Consider the following 14,471-nt stretch of genomic DNA (forward strand, 5'->3'; position numbering starts at 1 on the left):
TCAACATTACCAATAAAGATGAACTTTTTGATGCAACAGGACAATTTAAAAAATATACCATCTATTGGTAAGAACTCTTACTATAAGAATTCTTACTATACAAGCCTTTAACAAATGCTAGCTCATTAAATACCTAGAGTACCCTCTAAGGTAGGTATTAAAAATTTTTTAACAAATTTATAATAGATTTGGCACAAATAATAGGACAATTAAAGGCTTGTTCTTCAACACGGCTTAAAGTGAATTCATCCTAAACAAAGTGTTCAGTGACAGTCAAAGTAGTATCAAATATTGAAAGTAATAGTATCAGTGTATTTTCTCCTAATACTCCTAACCCACACATTTATTATGAAAATGTTTGTTGTTCTATCTCTTCCAGTAAAATACTCAAGGTAATAAAACTCTCATATCAGACTTACACCCTCTGGAAGTCATTCCATAGAGGTATATTCAATCTTTTAACACACCATCTTATGGTTGAAGATATTAACATGAGGAGGAGGAGAAAGCAGGAAGAGGAAGGGACTATTTGCAGAAGACGGGGAGAAAGAAAGGAAAGACACTAATGTGTGAAAGAAAGGAAAGACACTAATGTGTTGTTCCTCCTCGAATTTTCCTGAAGTGAAAAAAACACAGTGGAGTGTTTGATGAAATGAATAACCAAGCAAAACATTTTCTACCTACATCAGTACCAGTAGGAGTTGAAATAAATTCACACAATGTCTGCTGATACGTCAAAACATCTTACCTTCAAAAACATGACAGTTACCTTTTATTTTATAGTACGCTTGTGTTTCTTGCTATTTCTTGCTTTTGACCTTCAATGATAAATTTAAACTGGATTACAGTGATTCTTTTGTAAGTAAAAGGTGACTTTTTAAAAGAAACAACCAACGGAAATAGAAATTTTATTTACTTCAAATTAACTGTACTTTAATTACTCAAATAGAAAAGAACAATTTTCACATTATGAAGCCACACAATTCCAAAACACACATGCAGAGGCTCTTAAGTCCGAATTGTCTAGTAATTACAAAAAAGTGAAGAGTTTACAGATATACGAGGAAATAAAGGCGAATTATTGCAAAGAAAACAAGTTTAATTTCACTTTGAACGACAACGATTTTTCTGGAAAGTAGATACTTCACTCCTTTAAGTTTCCACCCAAGCCACAATAATTTCAAACGGTCTTGTGGATGACCCAGCTGGTCACTCTTGTTTATGTGGGGACTGGGGGGAATGAGAGCCAGAAAAAGTGCTATAAACCTAATTTGGCTAGAGCAAGTTCACACGACACGACCGTGCTTTAAAAACTTGCTCTCCATTATGTACTTCCTTCTATCGGGTTGGGGAAAAAAAAAAAAAAAAAAAGGTGGGGATGGTGAGTAAATACACCAGTGGTCTCATCAGAGGGGAACTCACTACTCAGGAGGCGACGGTGACGTGGTGCCGGTCCCTGAAGTACGCGCACAAGCTCCGAAGGTTGCGGGAGCTGAGGGAGGAAACAGGGACACGGTCAGATTCGCTCCAGGTGGCGGGAGTGAGGAAGCGGACGTGCGGGGGCGGGGTGTCCAACACAAACACAAACACGAACACGCTCAGCGTCCCCGGAGAGGGCGGACTGAAGCCATCTCACCATTCATCGCCCCTGGACCCCGCGGTCCCCCTCGGACTCAGGGCCAGAGCCCTCTGCGAAGTAACCTGGCCCCAGGGAAACCGTAGCGGCCGCAGAAGCCCCGCTCTCTGTAACGGCCGCGGAGGAGCAGCAAGCCTCCCTGTGAGTCGGTGTGAGACAAGACGGAGCCGCGGTAGACAAGACGGAGCGGCGGTAAGGGCGCTAGGGGAGTGAAGCGCCTCTCTCCACCTTGTTACAAGCGCGCTGGAAGCGGCCTACCCATCCCATCGCTGCCGCTTTGCAGTCGTCGCTCCCACCTTCCGCTGCCGCCTGGAGGGAAGCCGGAGCGACGGGGGTCACGGCGGCGGTCAGAGGGTAAAGGTCTTGCTCCCAGCAGCCTCCGCGGTGGATACGTCGCCATCTTGGATCCGCGGGACAAGAAAATTCATGCGGTGAGTTTTTGGCAAATTTTCGGAAGTCTGGCAGCGGGGCGCGCGGCGGGGGCGGCGGATTCGGGGCCCCCTCAAGGCGGGGGAATGCCCCGGGGCCGGTCCGGTCGCGCCCAGGGTCCGCCGGTAGCGTCCCGGCCCACCGCTTCCCGTTGCTTTTGTCTCGGCTCCAATCGAGAGAGGGAGAGCGGAGCGGGCGGGGAAGGGGGGTGGCGGCGGTGGAGGGAGGGAGGGGGTGTGTATAGGGGTGGTGGTGGACCGGACGTAAAGCGTCGCTGTACTCGGGCCGCTGCAGCAGCAGCTCCAGATCCTAGGCCCGGTCCCATCCGCGAGTGGCGGGGCTTCCCCAGACTCCACTCCCCTAGGCTCCCGCCAGCGCGGAGGAGCCGCTGCCGCCGCGCTGCTTCCTGGGGTAGAAGAGAAGGCGGCAGCGGCCGTGGCCGAGGAGCTCGAGCCCGCTTTAGACGGGTTTGCTGCCTTCCCGGCAGCTGGTGCTGTCTGTGGCATCTTACATTCTCTCAGTACACGTATATCATCTGCCAGTTATGTGTATTTCTGTTAGTGTGTTTGCAAGTGTCAGATGGGAGACACTGAACTGGCTAACGGGTGTCAGGAGCCTGCAGGCCCTGGGATACCGAAGGCTGTGCATGGTGGATGGAGAAGGAATGCAACTGCGATGTCGCCTCTACCACCGCACCAGGAAGGTGAAGCTTCCGTAGTGTCGTAGACTGAGTCCGGATGGTCCTGGGGCGGCGGAGGAACCACAGACGCTTCTGTCTGTGAAGTTGCAAGCCCTGGGTTTCTACTTCCGCAGGGGCCTCTCCACCTTTTGCTGTCGTAGGTCTCACTTAAAAGTTTAACAGAAGAAAAGAGTAGGGTTAAAAGAGGCCTTTGTAGTTCTTCATTGAAGCACTGTTGTCTGTCCGGGTGAAAGCTGATAACTCTTGGTAACTGTGGTCCTTAGCAAAAGAGAATTGTAGTTTTCTTTTATACAAAGTATTTCCAAGGTTTTAGACCTTATATTTATTCCAGGCCTGTAGGTATGGTATTACTACCACAAAAATCTTACGTAAGGGTACCACCCTCTCAGAGGGAATCTAAACATCAACTTCCTTCGAATCCTTGGAGACATCTTCACTTTTCAACATCCGGAAGACTGAGTGCAACATATTTTGTTTCATTTTCATAAAACTCTTGGTCAGAGAATCCCACTCCTTTGAAAATCGTTTGGGCAATTCCTCATAATTAAGTACACTGCTTTGAACCGTTAGTTCTTGGCGAAATGGTAAAAAGTACTCAGTTAAAGTCAGTTCACGAGGGAGGCCAATTTGAATTTAAGGTTCAAAGTTGAACGTATTTAGTGTCATGCTTGATATTAGGAATTTTTAGAGCTCGGAATCATAAGTGTGACTCTTGATTTCCCTTTTGAAGCAATATAAATGGAAAGAATGAAGTATGGGGTGAGGGATGAGATAGAAATTTTAAAGTATCCATTTACATACAAGGTTTATGTTGAGTTTGGGAATGTTTGGCGTAATTGACAACAGTTCTTTCCAAACGTCAATGAATAAATCTCTTACAATTTTGAAAGATAACTATTGCAGATGGAAAGGGTTAAGAATCATAGTTGGCTGAAATGGTTAAGTGTCTATATTCAGATCCCAGTTCATTGAAATGTTTTATAATGGACCAAGATACTTAGTAAGCTCTGTATGTTGAATTTGTTTAGTTTGTAGTTCTTTTATAATGTTAAATCTATAGAAAAAGAAATACAAAATACATTTAAAGACAAAACATGTTGCACTCTACTCATTTCTTGACTTTGTAAGATGCTTACTGTAAAAAAGGTACCTTTCTCTCATTTTCTGAGAGCTTGAATTGTAATAATTTTTGTGAATACTTTGTATTTTAGACAGGAAGTGAGAAACTCTGCTGAAGTTTTTTTTGCATCTTGATTAGTGCTTCATCAATACGAATAAGTTAATGTAAATATTTGTTGGCAGGAATCTTTTTCTAAGTATACAATGTAGAGATATCTGTAACCTAATCTGATCTCAGGGAATGAGAACTGCCTGTTTAACTAAGCAACAAATACAGCCTATACAATTTTTCAGTTTCTATAATACTTTAATTTATATGGTGGAAAAATGAGGGCAAAATGCTTGTGTATGAGTTATTTATATCCCCAAGTACCTGATCTTGAAGATAAAACTCAGATTGTGGCTTATCTTCTGATGCTGGGCAAAAAACAAAAACAAAAAAATTCAGAATGATACAACTTCCCATATACCTCCCTACAAGAACTAATTACCTTTGTTTTTGCTTTATAACTTTGGATGTTGCACTTTTTGATTTTTCAGAGATGCTTTACAGTTGTTATACCCTGAAAATTATTCAAAAGTAAATAAAATTTTCAGGTGTATGAATAGATTTCATTAGAAGTGATTCTAACCCAGTTCTCATTTGTATTCCTTTAGTAGATACTGGTATTAAAAGTACCTGTATTTTGAAAGACTATTACAGAATTTTTTACAACCTATATAAGTTATAGTTTTATCTTTTCTAGTGACAGACTTACTGCATAAGATTTTCTGATAATATAAATAAAATGTATGCTTCACGTGTATATATGAAATAATGAGTAAGCATTAATAGACTAGTGAAAAGAACTTAGCTTACAATTTATTTTCTTGCTCTTTAAAAGCAGTGTTAAATAATAGCTTTTTTTTGTTGTTAAAATTTGTAACTGTAGAAAGTTCATTCTGTTGGGATCACATATTTGAAAGCAAACTAACAATGCCATGTGCTTGCTTGAATAGGCATTTGAGGACAAGTTATTTTCCTGAGATTTCAGGAAAATATACCACCAAACATTTATGATGTTATTTGTTACCTGGATCTGTAGTGGATTTTGTAACACAAAGAGGCAGAAGATCCAAGGTACCAGGTAGGGCAGTATAGGGGCAGAGTTAATATGAGGTGTACTGTAATGTTTGAGTGGAATTACATACAGTGTTAATCAAGGGATCTAGTGCTATGGTAGAACTTATTCTGCTTGGTGATACAGGTGACTGTTCTTCCTAAGAGCAGTTTCTACCAGTGATACTTAAAGGGATTGAATTTCACTGTGACTTATACCAGATATTTTGAAAAGAGCTGTGCTAAAGTTGATGTCATTGTAGAAAGTTTGACTTGAAGTAGAATGAAAGTTAGGTTTTTATTTCTTTAGTTTTTCTGTTTGACATCCTTTGATTTCTATTTTAGAATTCAACTCTTATGACTAATCATGCTGATGTGGTTTGTTCATTTATTTTCTTTGTCTGTACTATTAGGAGTGTCCTGGAAATAGAATTCATACTGTGTTTTCTGACAGCTTGTTCTCTGAAATACAGATGTAAATCTGTTGGTATCTGTTGGTATATCCCTTGGGGGTGTGCTGCATTACAAAGTAATAAAACAGTTTACAATGTTTACTTTTTGTCAGGAGCTCATGACATATAATGTGGAAATACAAAAAAGTGAATTATTTAGAAAAAAATGGGAAATTTTTCCTTTTCTGGGCACTTCAGTGTTTTGTATATGCTTAGACTCAGGATCTAAGTCCACTTAGGTATATAGTTAGATATTTTGGACTATTTGCCTCTTAACCCTGAACATTTTCCTTTCCTTATTCTTTTTTTTTTTCTTTGAGACGGAGTTTTGCTCGTCGCCCAGGCTGGAGTGCAATGGTGCGATCTTGGCTCACTACCACCTCCGCCACCCGGGTTCAAGCGGTTCTCCTGCCTCAGTCTCCTGAGTAGCTGGGATTACAGGCATGCGCCCAGCTAATTTTGTATTTTTAGTAGAGACAGGGTTTCACCATGTTGGTCAGGCATGTCTCAAACTCCTGACCTCAGGACGATCCGCCTGCCTCAGCCTCCCAAAGTGCTGGGATTACAGGCGTGAGCCACCACGCCCGTCCTATTCTTTTTATTCATGTGTATGTTATTGCATGTATGTGTGTGGGGGGCAGGTGGTAGTGCATATTTTATGTATGTTTCACTTCTCTGTTGTTTGATGAACTTCTTCCATAGTCCTCTTTGGTATCACTTTCTTCGTAAAACTTTCCTGACTCCCCAAATCCTTCTGCTGTATTGCTTTTTATTCTTCAAACTTCTATTATAGAATGTCACACTGTATTGTAATTTACTGTCCGTCTGGACTGGGAGCACCTGAGAGGTATGGCTTTGACTTGTTTATGTTTCGAATGCCTCTATAGTGCATAATACTTAATAGGTTGTCAATACGTATCTATTAAACTGAACTATTGCTAGATTGTCATTTGACAGTGCTGTTTCACAATCCACAGATCTGAAGCAACAGATTGGAAAAGTGGTGGGGAGAATGGCATCCTGTATTCCTTCACTTCCTTGAATCCTTTCTTACAGTTTTGCTTCTTAATTACATATGGAAAAATAGATAACTAGCTTCTTAGAGAAGTGTGTGTAAAGTTAGTATGGAATTAGGGAAGGATGTTTGTAATAGAGTAATTAATACCCTGTATTGCTTCTGGCAGGATGTTTAGATCTGTATTTCTTGCTGTATTTTGTATGGTTATGGCTATTATTTGAAGGAGATGTTTTGTATTTGTCTTTACAAGGTATCATGTTTACCAGTACTTACCCATGAGCTCCTATTAGATTTGGGGCTTCTGAAGTTAGATGCTGTTTTTCTGACCTTTTTCCTCCTAATGCCTGGCCCATTGGTTAGTAGAAAGCAGGATTTCTCTAGTTTGAATGAAATTGCCGTTATGGAAATAAGGTGAGATGTGTCTTATTGGAGGTCCAAAATTTAAAAAGCCCTGAAAGTTGATCATTTCTTTTGTTTTGTTTTGAATAAGCAAGGTGAGAAAATATCAACTGGAATTATACCTGTGAATTTGATTATTATTATCTTTCTTAATCTGATTTTCCCACATTTTCGTATGGAAATGTTCACGTGTTTGACTGCAGGTGTTGCTGTTGGCAGATGTTACATCATATATGATACATACAACATTTTACCTTTCTCAAATCTGAAACTGTGTTTTGAGAAACATCTGGCCTTTATAGGTTTGTTTAAGAGATTGTGAGCCAATTTTCTGCCCATTTTAGAGATGTAGAAATCAAAACAGGATAGATGACTCTCAGAATTGCATTTTAGTAGATATGCTAATATTGATAATGATTTTAGGAATATTATGTCTTAATTGCCTGTATATGTTCCAGAGACCTTTTAGTGACTAAGAGCTGCCAAAGATACAGAGTACATATTTTTAAAAAGGGAGTATGATCCAGTACTCAGGACACCAGTCCTTTCTCTGCCTTTTCTGAATGGAAATGTCTTTCCTTATATGTGAGTAGATGAAAATGCACATTTAGTAAGTTTTTACTAAAACTTAGTAAAAACTAATGATAAAATGAGTGAGGGAAAATTATGTGTCCTGGCAATTTAGGTAACAGTGAGTAGACTTGCTTGTTTTTCAAACATATTGATATGCTATTTTTCCGTTTGTGTATTCAGATGTTGAAACAGCTCCAGTTTGTATTAGCATCTGGAGAAAATGTAATGACTGATTATGTAATACAATGTGTTTGAGAGAGGAACATTTGATTTTGTGTCATATCTGGCAAGAATGTGCTTTTGTATTACTTTCTACATTGTAAATTATAATGCCTATCCTGCATACAAATTTTGTATTTAGTTTTCTGCTAGTAAGAATCTTTCATAGGTCAGTAAAATAAAATATTAAGTTTACTATGCCATTCCAAGCACCTGACTGCTTTCGGCTTTGCTACTTAATATTTTTAAAATGTTTTACAGCTTGCAGAGAGGACTTTTATATACATTATCTTAATTTTATATATATTATTTAAATAAGTTTAAAACTTAACATTTATGTTTATAAACAAGCTATTTTGGTCAATAACAAAATTAGAAGTTGGGAATTAGGAAGGCCGTTTTCATCTTCAGACGGGGCTCAGAGTCTAATTTCTTTCTCATTTGTTTTAGCGCTACTTTATAGAGAAAATCGTGATTTATTAAATCAAATAGATGTTAATGGAAGATTTGTTTTTGTTTGCATCTGATCATCTTGCAGATCCTGGATATTTAATCAAATTGATACAGAAGTTTGAAAGACAAGCAACAGTAGGAAATTTTTGTTTCAAGCTTGACTTTTCTGGCAATATCCAACAGCTGCTCATATTTTTAAAAATTATAAACATTCATTGAGAAACATTTAAAACTTAAAAGCAAATACTGTGTTATAATGAGAATAGGTAATATATCATTGATGGTACATTTTACATATTATTGCACCATTATTCTGAGGTAATCATATGCTGAACAGATTACTGCACAAAGTAATGCTTTAGGGGTGTAGTTTTTATGAGAGTGAACATGTCTGGCCTGAAATTAGAAAAAAAATTGGAGCCATAATCTTTCTAATCTATGCTTGCTTATGAGAAATTCTAGGTATATTTATGTCAGGCCAAACTATTTGCTACAGCAAAACCGGTTAACCTGACATCTGAGATAGTCTTTAAAGTGTTTCAGTTTGGTATACAGTGCACTTGTGTGTGTATATGACTCATCCTAAAATGGATGTATGTGTGTAAAAGAAATTGTAATCCAATGCTTAAATGAATTGGTGAAGCACAAATAAGTGACACACTAAGGTGTTTCAGAGCATAGTTTGAAAATCCCTGTGCTCGATCGCCAAAGTCACTTCCAACAGTAAAATTCTGTGTATTTTAAAAGTTCTTTTTCTATTCCCTGCACATGCAAAATTCGTATAATTTAGCTGTTTTTAAGTAGTATTTGGATAGAAATTGTTTATTAAATTAAATTTAAAGTTTAGGCTCTGCTGGTTATATGTTAGCACTCTAGATGTTTTCAAGTATATCCTTCAGTAATTAGAGTGTTTAGTCTCTGCTTGACATTGTTATTGGATATATGATGGTGATCCAGACAAGTCTCCACCTTCATTAATGTAACATTCTGGAGGAGGAGACAGACAGTAAACAAATAAACAAACATAATTCCAGGTAGTGGTAACTTAGGAAAAAATAAAGGGGGATAAAGGTACAGCAATTGATTAGAAATGGAAAAAAGATTAAGTAAGGTGAAGAGAGAAGATTTCTGTGGAGGTAATCAGTTAAGCAGAAACAGAGAAAGGAGTAAGCCATGCAGAAATGTGGTTGAATGGTTTTCCAGGCAGAAGGAATAGAAGGCCCTGAGATAGGGTCAAGTTTTGTATGTTTGAAGATAAGAAATTCCATAAACAATTACTTAGTGCTTTCTGCATAAATGGGGGTAAGCTCTAAAGGGGAGAAGAGGTGATTAAAGCATAATGATCTGTGTCTTTCACTTCAGAAAATATTGTGGTGGACCCAGTAATCTGTAATAGGTTTTACAAAGAGCAATAGGGAGGAGGGATTATTTTTTATTAAGGTGCCTTGAAATTGTTTTCTACATCAGATGAATTGCAGGGGTTGGGGGGTGGTCTGTCTGGAGTACTGGAAAATGACATAGGAAAGCAAACTGAAAACTTTCCTTAATTCATGTGTGTATGTAGAATAATAAAACCTATACTTTTGTTAGAAATTAGTAATCATTTTCATGTTTAATTAGATTTTCTTGTACAGTCCAATAAATGTTACTTTGTGCTGTGCACTATTATAGTTGCACCGGGTAATTCCTCAAGTTAAATTTTGTCATACTGTAGAAACATCCTAGAGTAGAGTAACCTTGTTTCAGGGAGTTAATGAGTTGGCTTCAAGGAGGTGATAAGTGAACTGCGTTCTGAAGGGTGATTTGTAGTTAACTAGGTGGGGGAGGGTAGGGAATCAGCATTGTAAATGCACAAATCCTAGGAAAATATTCTGGATTTGGAGAATGGCGAGGTAATCCTCCATAGCCCTTGATGGAATTCTGGGACCTCATAGGAGAAGTTAGTTGAAGGAATGAAGTAGCCAGAGTATGAGGTCTTATCTTTTATGTGATGAGGGAACCATTAACCATTGGGGGGGGAAAAAAAGCCAGTCAGATTGATAAGCAGATTCGTGTTTCAGGGGAAAGTTTAGATTCCACAGTCCATTTACAATTAAAATTATAAGCTTAATGGTGTATGTTTATGACATTTTTGAAAGATTATTTTCTCTCCATTAAACAAATTGAGTACTTTGTATTCATATAAGCAGGATTTTTATTTGTTAAGAACTGTATGACTTTGAAACTCTGTAGTCTCTTTTAGAAAACTTGTTATATATATAAATGAATGCCTACTGTTCAAGGCTTTTCCATTACCGAGGTGGAATTTTTACATACGTTTTGGGGCAGGCAAAGTTTGAGTATTATCATCTGATGTAATGTGTTAGGCATGAGATTTAACATTCTTGGATAAATTGGAATAATACCAAGAAAATCTAAATCAGTGATAAAATCCCTACATAGGCGCTGATATTTATGTTATGTTACTAGAAGTGCTTATTTTACAATGCTATGATATGTGTTTGTGTGTTTCTCAAAATATATAACACTTGGTTATATTAGGTTGCTAGCATTATTTGTTAATTGACATGCAGAAACAAATCCTAAATTAATGTTTTTAAAGAAAAAGAATTGCTTCTCTGAGAATGTAGTTTCAGCAAATTATTACTTTTATTTTTATTTATTTATTTCTCTTTTTGAGACAGGTCTCGCTTTGTCACCCAGGCTGGAATGCAGTATCATGATCACGGTGCACTGCAGCCTTGACCTCCTGGGCTTAATCAATCCTCCCACCTAAGCCTCCTGAGTAGCTGGGACTACAGGCACATGCCACCATGCCCGGCAAATTTTTGTATGTTTTGTAGAGACAGGTTTCCTCCATGTTGCCCAGGGTGGTCTTGAGCTCCTGCGCTCAAGCCATCTGCCTGCGTCATCTTCCCAAAGTGCTGGGATTACTGGCCTAAATTATTGCTTTTATTGTATGCGTTATATACTATTTTATCATAGCAAAAGTTAATGGTTCAACTATGGCATTTAGAGCTGCCCAAGTAGCCTGATTGTCTATTTAGTTCACTTTTGACTGAGTAAAATGGAGCTGATCTATCTGCTATTACAGAGTTATATTCTGAAATTTTATATGATGTTCATAATGCCTGGAACTAACCAGCCTGAAATGGAATCACCATTGTACTGTTTTCGATTGGCTAGGTGACTTATTCTCCCTATACTTCAGTTTTCTCATTTGAAAAATGTAGATAAAAATAAATAAATAAAAACAAAGAAAAATGTAGATAAATAACAATACTTACCCAGTAGAACTGATGGAAGGATTAAAGGTTTTTGTGGGTTTTTTGTTCGTGTTCGTTTTGGAGTGAGACTTGTTAGGTTAAAGAGGAGCTTCTGAGGCATACGAGAATTGGCCACAATTTATTTCATAGAGTGCACTATACTCTTTTTTGTATCAGATTTGTAAATGTAAACAAGAATGCAGTCTTGTTCTTAGCGTCTAAACATGTTTTTCCTACCAGGAATTTTGTTTAGATGACCTTCTGTGAAGTAAGATGTGTAATATTTTGAGTAACATAAATAAATCGTCACACTGGTCTGTCTGCAGTACTTGGCAAAGCACAGGGCACATAATAGGCATTTAATAATTCCTTTGTTAAGTGGGATAAATCTAATGGGTTAGGATTCAGACAGACTGGTATCTACCTTTTTCAACCTGAATAATGCAGAGTTAGTTACCTGTAGTAGTTTTTTCTTCTGTGCCTGTTTTCTTCCTTAAAATTAATAAACTATCTTCTTTGCTTAAGTGTATTTAGTGGGTTTAAATATGATCCTGTAAAACTCCTGACAAGTAGGTGTTTACTGGTGTTGGTTCCCATGCCATTTCCTTTATTTAGAGCAAAAATTGCAAAAATCCTGGAAGTTCAGAAGAAACACTTAGCACCTATCATTTATTTTTTTGAAAGTTGAGAAATGTACCATTGAGTACATGCTCATCTTTAATGAAGAGATAATATATTATTTTGGAAAGACTTCACACTTGGATTCAGATGATGGGTTCCAGTCTGGGCTCTATAAACTTACTAGCTGTGTGCCTGGACAAATCAATTAGTATTGAAGAGCCTCAGCTGTTTGATAATTTATACCTCCCAGTGTTGCTGATGACAACTCAGATAATGAAAGCAAAAGTGTTTAACTGTAGAGCATGTCAAAGTATCATGATAATTATTCCTGATTATTAGTTAGTGTAGTGAAACTAGTATAGTAGTCTCCCCTTAATTCAGGGGGAAATATGTTCTGAGACCCCAGTGGATGCCTGAAACTACGGATAGCACTGAACCTTATATGTACTGTTCCCCCCCATACATACATACCTATGATAAAGTTTAACTTGCACATTAGGTACAATAAGAGATGAGCAACAATAGCTAATAATAAAATAGACCAGGCGCGGTGGCTCACGCCTGTAGTCCCAACACTTTGGGAGACCAGGGCGGGCGGATCACAAGGTCAGGAGATTGAGACCATTCTGGCTAGCATGGTGAAACCCCGCCTCTACTAGAAAATACAAAAATTAGCCGGGAGTGGTGGCACACGCCTGTAGTCCTAGCTACTCGGGAGGCGGAGGCAGGAGAATTGCTTGAACCCGGGAGGTGGAGTTTGCAGTGAGCCGAGATCATGCCACTGCACTCCAGCCTGGGGGACAGAGCAAGACTGTCTCAAAAAAAAAAAAGAACAATTATATAATATTAAAAAGTTAAATGAATGTGATCTCTCTCTCAAAACACCTCTTGTACTGTACTTATACTTCTTGTGATCTGTCAGTCTGATAATCAAGATAGTTACTAATGTGACTAAGGGGTGGGTAGCATATGTAGCAAGGATATCATGTCCCAGGTGGGATGGAGCGGGACGTCACAAAATTTCATCACACTTCTCAGAATGGTGCCCAATTTAAAACGTATGAATTATTTATTTCTGGAATTTTCCATGTAATATTTTTGGACTGCGGTTCACCATGAATAACTGAAACTGAAGAAGAAGAAGAAACCGCGGATAAGGGGAGAACTACTGTAGTTTCTTAAGTTGTGTGATTGATTGAATGATTCATTCATTTTTACCTTGTGATGCTGCTGCATTTGGGTGCTTTGTCCTTTATGCATTTTTATTTAAATAGATATCTGGTTTATTAGGCCAGGTGCAGTAGCTCATGCCTGTAATCCCAGCACTTTGGGAGGCCGAGGCAGGTGGATCACTTAGGAGTTCAAGATCAGCCTGGCCAATATGGAAAACCCTGTCTCTACTGAAAATACAAAAAATTAGCCAGGCATGGTGGCATGTGTCTCTAATCCCAGATACTTGGGAGGCTGTGGCAGGAGAATCGCTTGAACCTGGGAGGCGGAGGTTGCAGTGAGTTGACATCATGCCAGTGTGCACCAGCCTGGGTGACAGAGCAAGACTGCATCTCAAAAAAAGAAAAAAGAAAACTGGCTTATTGGGCTTTGGGAGAGGGGAGTTTGGAGAGATTGTGGGAGTGGTAAGAAGTGATTCTGCTGTGTTCATTGGAGCAGGTCAGTTAATTGAGTATTTTTGCATGCTGAGGTCCTGATGCTTTCTCTATGTATCTATAGCAGGAAATTTACTTCATCTTAACTCCTGCTTCATTAGGGTAAAATATCATGATAATCTTTGGGGTATTCCCATTTTTGTAACTGTATTTGTGTCCTTTATCATTGTTAGCCAAGCATATTTTTTGTGAACATCGTGTCTGTTTTTTTGAAATTCATTTTTAATTTATAGTTAGAGCATTGAGAATGTCAGTGCAGTAGTTTGAAACTCTTGTGTATTCTTGTGCATATGTGTATGAGTAACTTACACTGTTCTTTGTCCCCTAAATCTGTAAGATCTCTTGGGTACTGAGCCTTTTGAAGCATTAAAAGTAAATACCATATAAGGCAAGCAGAATAGTACTAAATAGCTGCAGTAGCAAAGCAAGGAAAGTGAATCACAGAGTAATGAATTTGGAAAATGACTGTCGTGCATTGTAGGAAAAGGCATTGCTTTTACTATCATCCTTGTAAAATCTAGTTGCTGACATTAAGTATTTGTTATATGTGCTGATTATTTAATCGTGTACTGTAATAAAGCCACTTACAAGCAAAATACTTTTTCTTCTAAAAACATATACTGAAACTCTAGAAATTGGAATACAGCTACCCTAAATCCTCAGTTAGTTTGCTCTTCAATTCTTTCATATTAACTAAGGCAAATAATTTAAAATTGAGCAAATAACTCATATCTAAAACTTATTTATAAAACTTATATTTGTAATATAAAACATGAACTTCTAGAAGATCTACAGATTCTGGTCAAGATATGCCGCTTTATAA

At 38.2% G+C, this 14,471-nt stretch overlaps 1 protein-coding gene across 2 annotated transcripts in view; it reads left to right on the forward strand.

Moving 5' to 3' along the window:
- The first annotated feature begins 1,928 nt into the window (after window positions 1-1,928).
- CNOT2 (CCR4-NOT transcription complex subunit 2) overlaps window positions 1,929-14,471 on the forward strand; it is a 109,893-nt gene continuing 97,350 nt past the window's right edge. Inside the window, exon 1 of one of the 2 annotated variants that reach the window (XM_054445028.2) lies at window positions 1,929-2,067. The gene's annotated coding sequence lies outside the window, so the exon portion shown is untranslated. Of the gene's footprint in view, window positions 2,068-2,321; window positions 2,769-14,471 lie in introns of those variants that run through there. The other variant, XM_063646500.1, reaches the window with a different exon arrangement.

Source organism: Pongo pygmaeus, chromosome 10 (genome assembly GCF_028885625.2).
Source record: "Pongo pygmaeus isolate AG05252 chromosome 10, NHGRI_mPonPyg2-v2.0_pri, whole genome shotgun sequence".
NCBI classification, from domain to species: Eukaryota; Metazoa; Chordata; class Mammalia; order Primates; family Hominidae; genus Pongo; species Pongo pygmaeus.